The following is an 11,937-nucleotide window of genomic DNA, read 5'->3' on the forward strand; positions in this document are numbered from 1 at the left end:
AAAAGCAATGGCAACAAAAACCAGAATAGACAAACGGGATCTAATTAAACCTAAGAGCTTCTGCACAGCAAAAGAAACAATCAGAGTGAACCAGCAACCAATAGAATGGGGAAATTTTTTTGCAATCTACCCATCTGACAAAGAGCTAATAAGCAGAATCTACAAAGAACTAAAACAAATTTACAAGAAAAAAACAACCCCATCAAAAAGTGGGCAAAGGATATGAACAGACACTTTTCAAAAGAAGACTTTTATGCAGCCAACAAACATATGAAAAAATGCTCATCATCACTGGTCATTAGAGAAATGCAAATCAAAACCACATTGAGATACCATCTCACATCAGTTAGAATGGCAATTATTAAAAAATCTGGAGACAACAGATGCTGGAGAGGATGTGGAGAAATAGTAACACTTTTACACTGTTGGTGGGAGTGTAAATTAGTTCAACCATTGTGGAAAACAGCGGGGAGATTCCTCAAGGATCTACAAATAGAAATACCATTTGACCCAGCAATCCCATTACTGGGTATGTACCCAAAGGATTATAAATCATTCTATTATAAAGACATGTGCACACCTATGTTGATTGTGGCACTGTTCACAATAGCAAAGACTTGGAACCAACCCAAATGCCCATCAAGGATAGACTGGATAAAGAAAATGTGGTACATATACAGCATGGAATACTATGCAGCCATAAAAAAGGATGAATTCATGTCCTTTGTAGGGACGTGGATGAATCTGGAAACCATCATTCTCAGCAAATTAACAGAAAACCAAACACCACATGTTCTCACTCATAAGTGGCTGATGAACAGTAAGAACACATGGACACAGGGAGGGGAACATCACACATTGGAGTCTGTTGCGGGGTGGGGGGCCTAGGGGAGGGATAACATTCGGAGAAATACCTAATGTAGGTGATGGGGGGGATGGATGCAGCAAACCACCATGGTATGTGTATACCTATGTAACAATCCTGCACGTTCTGCACATGTACCCCAGAACTTAAAGTAAACCCCCCCAAAAACAAAAAATTATTTTTTTTCAGAGTTCTGGAAGTCAGGAATCTGAGATCAAGATGTTGGAGATCAAGGTGTTGGTGGCTGTGCTCTCTCTGAGGGCTCCAGGGGAGGACCGTCTGCCTCTTCCAGCTTCCTGTGGTGAAATGGCTTGGATATGCATCCCTCCAAATTTCATGTTGGGATGCGATTTCCAGTGTTGGAGGTGGGGCCTGGTGGGAGGTGATTAGATCATAGGGCTGGAGCCCTCATGAATGGGTCAGCACCATCCCCCAGGTGATGAGTGTGTTCTCGCTCAGTCCATGTGACAGCTGGTTGTTTAAAAGTCTGGGACCTGCCACTTGTCTTCTCTTGCTCCCTCTTGCTATGTGACATGCCTGCTCCCCGTTCACCTTCTGCCATGATTGTAATCTCCCTGAGGCCTCACCAGAAGCAGATGCCACGGCCATGTTTTCTGAATGGCCTGCAGAACTGTGAGGTGATTAACTCTCCCTTCCTCCCTTCTTTTCTCCCTTCCCTGCTCTTCCCTGCCCTTCCCTTCTGCTCTTCCCTTCCACCCTGCCTCACCCTTCCCTTCTTGTCTTTTCTTGTTTTTTCAAGACGAGGTCTCACTGTGTTGCCCAGTGTGATCTCAAACTTCTGAGCTCAAGTGATCCTCCTGGCTTGACCTCCCAAAATGCTAGGATTACAGGTATGAACCACAGTGCCCAGCCTAAACCTCTTTTCCTTATAAATTACCAGCCTTCTGTATTTTTTTTTTTAGTAACACAGACTAACACAGGAAATTGGTATTGAGAAGTGGAATGTTGCTATAAAGATACCTGAAAATGTGGAAGCAGCTTTGAAATTAGGTAACGGGCAGTGAGGTTAGAAGAATCTGGAAGACCTAGAAGACAAGAAGATGAGGGAAAGTCTGGAATTTCTTAGAGACTGATTAAGTGGTTGTTAACAAAATGCGGATAGAAATGTGGACTGTAAAAGCCAGGCTGATGAAATCTCAGATGGAAACGAGGAACTGATTGGGAACTAGTGTAAAGGTCACCCTTGTTAAATTCTAAGAAACAACCGGGCTGCACTGTGTTCGTGTCCTAGGGATCTGTGGAAGTTTGACCTCAAGGGTAATGATGTAGGCCAGACGTGGTGGCTCACACCTGCAATCCCAGCACTTTGGGAGGCTAAGGTGGGTGGATCACCTGGGGTTGGGAGTTCGAGAGAAGCCTGACCAACATGAAGAAACCCCGTCTCTACTAAAAATACAAAATTAGCTGGGCATGGTGGTGCATGCCTGTAATCCCAGCTACTCCGGAGGCTGAGGCAGGAGAGTCACTTGAACCTGGAAGGTGGAGGTTGTGGTTAGCTGAGATGGCACCATTGCACTCCAGCCTGAGCAACAAGAACAAAACTCTGTTTAAAAAAACAAAAACAAAAAACGATGACTTACCGTATCTGGTGGAAGACATTTCTAAGCAGACATTTCTAAGATGTGACCTGGTTGCTTCTAACAGTCTATGATGAGATATGGAAGCAAATAAATGTCTTAAAGTTGGAACTTATATTTAAAAGGTGTAAACTTAAAAATAAAATTTTAAGACAAGGGGAAAAACCAGTTCAGGTCATGACAGGAAGGGGAGGGGTTGGAGGTCCCTCACTAAACCCTCTCCCTTTGGAGTTTAGGCTCAGCTGACCGGTATTAACATTAAAACAGAGAGCTTAAGATTAACAAACCAGACTCTTTGTAGCAATAAGATATCAAATCCCAACCTGACTCTGGTATAGCATCACATGACAGGTAGTAGGCGTGGAAGGAAATTATTTTATCCCAGAATATATTTCTTTGACATATTTTGGAATGGCCCTGCAAAGCTGTCTCTTGTGGAGGAAATTCATATTCTGTAGAGAATCCTCTTCCTTTTCCAGGTCTCTTCCTAATTCGGGAGAGATTTAACCAAGAGGCTGGCACTTTTTAGGTTCTGTTAAGAGACATTTACCAGCTATTCTCTCTGAAACCTGGAGGGTTCATCTACAAAATAAGAACGGTGGCTTCCACAACCCCCTTTATCATAACTTAAGCGTTGCTTTTTGCTGACTTCAACTTTTTACGTAACTTTTTCATCCAATTGCCAATCAGAAAATCTTCAGATCCACCTATGATTTGGAATTCCCCACTTTGAATTATCCTGCCTTTCCAAACCAAACCAATATATACTTTACATGTATTGACTGATGTCTTACATCTCCCTAAAACACAAAACCAAGCTGTACCCCAACCACCTTGGATACATTTTGTCAGGACCTTTTGAGGCTGTGCCACAGTTCATGGGTCTCACATTTGGCTCAGAATAAATCTCTTCAAGTGTTTCATAGAGTTTGGCTTTTTTCATTAACAAAGAAAAGCAGACCATAAAAAATTAAAAAAATTCACAGCCTAGCCATATGGTAGAAAAGAAAAAGGTATTTTCAGGAGAGAAAGAAATATAAGCAGGCTGTGAAGCAGCCACTTGCTAGAGAGATTAGCATAACTAAAAGAGAGCCAAGTGCTCATATCCAGAACAAAGGGAAAAATGCCTTGAAGGCCTTTCAGAAATCTCTGAGGTGGTCTTTCCCATCACAGGCCCAGAGGCCAAGGAGGAGGAAAGAATGGTTCTGTGGGTCATGCCCATGGTCACTGCTGCCCTGTGCAGCCTTGGGACACTGCTTTCCACATCCTGGATGCTCTGGCCTTAGCCTTGGCTCAAAGGGCCCCAGGTATACATAAGGCTGCTGCTTTGGAGAGTCCAAGCCACTATAAGCCTTGGCGGCTTCCACCTGGTATTAAGTCTGTAGGCACCCAGAATGCAAGAGTGAAGGAGGCGTGGCCTCTTCCCTGTAGATTTCAGAAATGTATGAGAAAGCCTTGGTGCCCAGACAGAAGCCTACTGCCAGCGTGGAGCCCTCACAGAGAGCCTCTACTAGAGCAGTGCCACAGGGAAATCTGGGGCTGAACCCCCATATAATGTCTCTACCAGGGCATTGCCTAGTGGAGCTGTGGGAAGGGGGCCACTGTCCTCCAGATCCCAGAATGGCAGATCCAGTGGCAGCTTGCACCCTGAATCTGAAAAGCCACAGGCATTCAACTCTATCCTGTGGGAGAAGCCACAGAAAGTACATCCTGCAAACCCACAGGGGTAGAGTTGTCTAAGGCCTTACAATGACTGAACCCTGCACCAGTGTGCCCTGGATATGGAACGTTAAATCAAAGGAGACTACCTTGGAGCTTTAAGATTTAATGACTGCTCTGCTGGATTTCTGACTTTCATGGGGTATATGGATTCTTTTCTTTTGCCAATTTCTCCATTATGGAATGAGAATGTTTGTCCAATGTCTGCACTTTCATGGTATCTGGGGAGTAAATAATTTGTCTTTGATTTCATAGGCCGACAGGTGGAAGGGACTCATCTTCAGATGCAACTTGGGACTTGGGAATTTTGGGTTGATTCTGGAATGAGGTAAGACTTTGGGGGACTATTGAGAAGGCATGATTGTATTTTGCAGTGTGAGAAGGACGTAAGATTTGGGGGAGCAGGGGTGGAATGATATGGTTTAGATATTTTCCCCCTCCAAATCTCATGCTGAAATATGATTCTCAACGTTGGAGGTGGGCCTGGTAGAAGGTGATTAGATCATGAGGGCAGATACCTCATGAATGATTTAGTACCATCCCCTTGGTGATGAGTGAGTTCTCCCCAGTTAGCTCACAAACAAACAATGTAGTTGTTCAAGTCTGGGGCCTCTGCTCAGCCTCTTGCTCCTGTTCTTGCCATGTGACATATCTGCTATCCCTTCATCTTCTGCTGTGATTGGAGGCTTCCTGAGGCCCTCACCAGAAGCAGATGCTGGTGCCATGCTTCCTGTACAGCCTGCAGAACTGTGAGCCAGTTCAACCTCTCTTCTGTGTAAGTTACTTAGCCTCAGGTATTTCTTTACAGTAATGCAAATGGTCAAACACAGGTGGCTCCTGATACCCCTCATCTTCTCCTTTGTCATCACATGACTTACCTCCGCATATGTCTATATCCTTTTCTCTTATGAGGACACCAGTCTCTGGACTTGGAACCCATCCAAAATTTAGTATGATATCAGCTCAAGTTCTTAACCTAATTTATAAAGATCCTATTTCCAAATAAGGTCACATTCTGTGGTTCCAGATGGGCATACATTTGCCTAGGGAGATGCTATCAGCCAATCATACCAGCCTAGGCTGGTACATTTCCATATAGCTTAGGATTAACCTTTCCCATGGAAGTATTACATCCCCCTCTGTTTCACATGTTTTAGAATGCTTCACCTTTTTGTGCAGGATGAGGAGTCTCTTTTCATTTTTTAGTTTTTTTCTCTCTCTTCTTTGGATTGGATGAAAAAGAATTGATATATTCTATTGATGCATCTTTAAGTTTTCAGTTCTTCTTATGTCTTCTCCAATCTGTTATTAAAGTTGAGTAATGTTTTTCTCTTTCTTTTCTTTTTTAATAAAATAGAGATGGGGTTTCACCATGTTGTCTAGGCTGGTCTCATACTCCTGGGATTAAGTGATCTTTCCTCGTTGGCCTCCCAAAGTGCTAGGATTACAGGCATGAGCCACTGTGCCTGGCCAAATGATGTTGTTCATTTCAGAATTATACTTTTAATTCTAGAATTTTCATTTGGTTCTTGTAAATATTTTCAATTGTTTATAGAGATTCCCCATCTCATCACTCATTATAACCATAGTTTCCTTTAAGTCTTTGAGCATATTTAACGGAACTTCTTTGAAGTCCTTGTCTGATAACTGGGCCTGCATCTAGGTCATCTTGGAGTTGATCTCCATTGACCACCTTTTCTTTTGACTACGGATCACAGTTTCATATTTCTTTGCATACATGGTAATTTTGGATGTGCACCCGATGTTGTTGACAACATGTGGTACAGACTATGGGTTTTGCATTCTTAGCAGAGCATTGATCATTTTTTTAATGTCAGAAAGCAGTTAGCTTGACTTGACTCAAACTCCAAAGTCTGTGCACCCAGCAGTTGGCAGTAGCTGGAATCTCAGCTCTCTCAACCTTACAGGTGTTGCTTTCTGCTGGGCCCTTTGGAGTTTTCCCTACACATGCACACTTAACGGATCAGCCAGAGGTTTCAGCGGAGTTTGCTTGCAGGTTTTGGGGTTTCCCTTCTGTGGCCTCCTCCTTTATGGATATCTCCTCTTAATTTCCAGCTTCTCTGAAAATGCAGCCCTGCATCCCACTCTTTACCAGGAGGGCTGCAGTTTTCTGCTTGAACTCCAGTTGCACCTGCTACATGCACTGGAGTGTGACCTCAGACAAATATTTCAAGGAATAATTCTTACTAGTGTTTGCCTACTTTTGGTCATGTCCCAGTGCCTTCAAGTGGGGTGTGTGTGTGTGTGTGTGTGTGTGTGTGTGTGTGTATAGTTTTTCCATTGTTTATAATTGCCATCTGTCAAAGGACTAGTCTCATATTAGCTGCTCCAGCGTTATTGGAGTCAGAACTACTTTCTCTCATGTGGCTTTTCATTTTCATTTTTCTGTTGACTAGTGTGGTTCACTCTTTTCGTACGTTCAGTGGGTATTTAGATATCTTCTGTAAAACATGTTTGATTCTCTTGCCTATTCCTCCGTGGAATTATTTGATTTTTCTCATTGGTTTACACAGGTCTTCTTTATATTATGGATCTGTTTCTGTCAGTTTTATATGTTTATAGGAAAAATTGTGAAAAACTGAAATGGACCAAAAGATGACCAGGTGACCTCAATGGAAAGCAAGGCATCTTCTTGTACACTCTTTCAGGTTATTTCATTCAATGGAGTTCTGCATCTTTTATTTTCTTTGAACTATTTTACAACTCTGTAAGCCAGGGCTCACCAACCCCTGGGTCATGGACTGGTAGAAATTCAGGCTCTCATCTTTAGAAGGACAATTGATTCCTCCTCACCTCCCAGAGAAAAGGCCAGTTTTGTATCTATTTATGAACTCATTTTAGCATTCCTGAATTGATTATATGAGTGTAGTACTTTGAATTCCACTTTGAACTGGTTGTAACACCTTAATTAATGAGATAAATAACATCTCTGAAATGTGTCATCATATGCTTATGTGAGTCATGATCATAATATTTTTAAAAAATGATCTTTTAACTTGTTGCAATTTCTTCTGTCCCATGGCCCCACCCAGACTCAGTATCCAGGAAGCTTAATTTTCTGTGGCCCAGGAATACAGGAGACCAGGTGCTGATGAGCAGATCTGAGGTTGGCCGCAACTTTTCCCCACAGCTCTGCTTTAAGGAGCACCCTGGGAATACCTGCCAACCCCACACCTATCCTGTTGGCCAAGGTGAGCTCCATGCATGCGCATCTCTGCCGGTTGCCACCTGGTGAATATCTGCTGAATAGAGAAATGTGCAGCGTATCCACAGAGCTTCCAGGGCTTCTGTGCCCTCCAAACATCTCTGGGCTCAAGGGACCTTCTCTGGGTGTGATGTGTTGGTGGCTGGGTTGACCCCTGTCCCTGAGTGCAGGATTCAGGCAAGGACAATGTTCAGGACTCAAAGTGGTGGTGTGGGGCGAGTGGAAGACACAGGAGCTTTGGGGTCAGAAATGTGGGTTCCAGCTGGCATTGTCCCCATGAGCAGGGGCTGCAGGCTCATCAAGGCCTCAGTTTCTACAATGGTGAGAGAGTGTCAGAGACCATAGCATGTGTTTGAAAAGAGTCCAAGGACGGCAGGGTTCTGGGTGCGGACCAGCGCTCCTGAACTCACACCACTGATCTTGACCGTTGTGAAAGGCAAACAAAATCTCAGGACCCCAAACTCACTGTGCCAAAAAGAAAAGTTGGGCTGGCAAGCCCAGTCGTGAAAAAAAAAAACAAAACAAAAGTCATGCCTTTCCTTTTGTTCCTAAACTGATAGCAGCAGACAGGCCACGTCTCCCCAGGTGGCCTCCCTCACCCTGACAATGTCAATTAACACCACGTTAAGTTACATCCCATGTCCCATGTCTGTGTCTTCGTGGACATTGTGCTGAGCGGCTGGGAGGGATCCGCAGAGAAGACAGTGTGGCTCAACAGCCAGCACTGGGGATGGGATCTCAAGTGAAGGGCCTGGCACATGGGGAGGCTCAAGGCGTGAGGATGTGACTCGCCTGGGAGCCCGTGCCCAAATGCACAAGCATGTGCATTCCTGTGTGAGGCCCATGTCAGTACGTGTGTGTGTCGTGTGGCCACCACGCGTGGCAGGCATGTGCAGCCTGAGTGTTACGCCAGGCTGGGCCTTCTGTCTCCTCCAGGCCTGGCCCTGCCATGTCAGTAGGGAGCTTGGCCATAGGAGTGCTGAGCACAGGTGTGGCTGTGCCAGGCCTCACTGGCTGGGCTCAGAGGGGACACCATACCTGTGCTGGGTGTGAGTAGCAGAGGGGTCACGGTGCCCTCTGGGAGATGGTCGAGCAGGGGCAGAGTCAGGGGCGTGTCGGGAGATGGGTGTTCAGCTGCGTTCCTTCCCTGTGCAGGGGCTCAGCTAGAACATGGGGTCTTACTCTCCTCACCCCTGACTCCCCAGCATCCTCCTTCTGCCCCCCTCTTCAGCCTGCCGTGGGCCTTGCTCTGGGACCCCTGCGGAGAGGACACGAGGGGCTTCACCCTGTGCTGGGTAGATGCTGAGGTCACAGCTTCACTGTGTGTCTCCTCACAAGGCCACACTGAGGCAGGTCCTTCCTCCAGTCTGACCAGAGTCCTGCTTGCTGCTCTGCAAGTCCCCTTGGGTCATGTGGGTCAGGGACACTTGGCAGGGTGGGCTTTGTGGACTCAAGGGCCACCAGTTCCTCCAGGTCAGCATGCTCAGATGGTTCTGTTCTCCCCCTTCCTTTGGCCAAATGAACCTCTGTATCCTGGGCTGACCACAAATGTCACAAGAGTCACACCAGAGCTGTCACATCCCATCACACCAGGAATGTCACACCATGTCACACCATACTACATCACACCATGTCACACCAGGGATGTCACATCATGTCACACCATACCCCATCACACCATGTCACACCACATCACACCATGTCCAACCATGTCACATCACACCACATCACACCACGTCACACCACGTCACACTGGGGATGTCACACTGGGGATGTCACACCACATCACACCATGCCCCATCATATCGTGCCACATTATAACCTGTCACACCAGGGCCATCACACCACATCACACCATGTCATGTCACATCACAGCACGGACGACTGGAGGTGCGCAGGGGCTGCCTGCAGTGCAGCCTTGCTGGAGAGTTGAGGGAGGGTCCTGGGGCTGGGCGTGGTGTTCCCGTGGGAGGGCCAGCCCTCTGGAGGGTGCTCAGTCCCAGGTGGAAGGGGGGGGGTCCTGGGTGCCTCAGGGAGGGGCCCAATTTCCCCAGGGGAGCCTGGTCCAGGTGCCAGGCCCTGCAGGTGGCAGGAGCTACAGGGAGCGTCTGCTGCTTCCCAACGCAGCCTGCTCAGTGCACGGAATGGCCCGGCACCCAGCACTGGCCTGGGTTTCCTTTCCTTAGCCCAGCCGGGCCATCCATCCCCAGGCAGTGGACTGGAGCCCACCCCACCAGAGCACCTGGAGGGGCCTAGGGCCCCTCGACCTGTGCAGCAGGGTCCCTGAGGCTGCCATGTTCTCTGGACAGAGCTCTCCTGCATCCCCGGGATGCCATTCTTGGGCTTGGGATAGAGCCGGTGGTGCAGCAGCTGCCCACCCCGCACCCTGGGTGCTGTCTCCCTCGCCCCCCCAGCGGCTGCAGCAGCGAGTCCTGACAGTCAAAGGGCTGGGCTTCAGCACCCAGTTCAGGCCAGGCCCCTGGAGCCCACCCTCCAGTGGTGAACTCTCCCACGGCGCGGCTGGGCCTGCAGTCTGGGGATTTCACCCCCAGCTCTGTCTGGTGCAGCTCCGCTCCTGCCACTTGATGCCACGCAAACGAATGTAACCACCCCCTTTCCCGGTGTGATGGTCTCTCTCCTGCCACAGGAGACTCCGGGGCCACTTTCTAGCCCAGCCACCATGGCCACCGCAGTAATAAGACCCTCTCCTTGGCTGAGGTCCAGCCAGGCTCCTTGGAGCCTGTCCACTCGGCCTCAGACTTGGCTTGGAAAGACTTGAGCGGTTGCTGACAGTTTCCAACAGCTTCAGGCCGCACTCCTAGGCCGACCCCTGCCCCCCCAACACCTGCCCGAGGAAGCTCCGCGCACCAGAGCCAGCCGTCTGCTCCATCCCTGACCTCCCTTTCTCAGGGCGTCTGCTGAAAGGGCTGCAGCCACACGTCCTTCTGTCCATTCCCGATGTCTGCGCATCTCCTGTGGCCAGGAGGGTCTTCCTCGGGACCTGAGAGCCGCTCCCTTGAAGTGTCCTCAGCGGGAAGGAGGGGCTGGTTCTCCAGGCTCTGGAGGACAGAATCCTGACCTCAACAGTGGCCAGCACGGACACAGCGGGCCCATCCCAGGGATGCCGACCAGCGCCGGGCAACTTCTCCCTTCCCCGACGACTGAGCCCCGAGCGCCCTCCCTGCTCCCGCTGCCACCTCCCTTTACCAGGCTGTCGCCTCTGCACAGGTGAAGGTGAGTTCAGCTCACGCTAGACTCTCTTCTGTTGCAGTAGTTATTTCTGTTGAAAGTCTGTCCTTGCTACGTGACCTAGTGCCTAGCTTTGTGTTTGAAAATCCCTCTCTACCTCTGCCTTCCCGCCTGGTCCTTGCTCCTGGCACCCACCATGTCTCTTATGGGTTGCGTTTTACCCCAGAATGAAACACACACACTGGGGTTCACCTGTACCTGATTCACACACTAGGTCTCAGTGTATCTAAGGTGATATTTTGATGAGATTTTAGGCTTAGAATTGATGGTGAAATGGGCTCATACTTGGGGGATGCTGAGATAGGACGAATGTATTTTACATGTGAGAAGAAAATGAATTTTGGGGCCAGAGCATGGAGTGTTGAGTTAAACTGTGGCCCCTGTGAATTCATGTATTGGAGTCGTGATCCCGGTCTCACAGTGTGACTCTGTTTGGAGATGGGGTTTTTACAGAGGTAATTAAGTTCAAGTGCGGTCACTAATCCAATCTGATGTGTGTCCTTCTAAGAAGAGAAGCTTGGGACATGGGACCCAGGGGATGGCCATGTGAGGGCCCAGGGAGGAGGCGGGTCTGCAGGCCAAGGAGAGAGGACTCGGGAGGAAGCTGCCTGCCCACACCGCCATGCTAGACTCCTGGTCTCTAGGACTGGGAGGATCCACGTCTGCTGTGTGAGCCGTCCATGGTGGCCCTGAGCTCACACAGATTCACACACACTTCTTGCTTTGGACCATGGTTCGTGTTCGCAGGGCCTCCATGTGGCTCTGCCTGGCCAGCCTGAGCCAGCTACCAGGCCTCCACCCAGCTTGCCCTGGAGGCCCTGCCCACCGCAGAGTGACCAGGGCAGGCAGCACCATGCCCAGCGGGAAGAGAAACTGCATCCGTGCAGGAAAGAGGAGAAGCCCCGGGGTCCATGTAGTGGCACAGCCTAGGGAGAGCTGCATGGGCATGAGTGTGGCTATGGGAGGCATGAGTGTGGCTGTGGGAGGTGTGAGTGTGGCTGTGGGAGGCATGAGTGTGGCTGTGGGAAGTGTGAGTGTGGCTGGGGGAGGCATGAGTGTGGCTGTGGGAGGTGCGAGTGTGGCTGGGGGAGGCATGAGTGTGGCTGTGGGAGGTGTGAGTGTGGCTGGGGGAGGCATGAGTGTGGCTGTGGGAGGTGCGAGTGTGGCTGGGGGAGGTGTGAGTGTGGCTGTGGGAGGCGTGAGTGTGGCTGTGGGAGGTGTGAGTGTGGCTGGGGAGGTGTGAGTGTGGCTGTGGGAGGTGTGAGTGTGGCTGGGGGAGG

The sequence above is a fragment of the Cebus imitator genome, unplaced genomic scaffold, assembly GCF_001604975.1.
Source record: "Cebus imitator isolate Cc_AM_T3 unplaced genomic scaffold, Cebus_imitator-1.0 Scaffold338, whole genome shotgun sequence".
NCBI lineage: Eukaryota > Metazoa > Chordata > Mammalia > Primates > Cebidae > Cebus > Cebus imitator.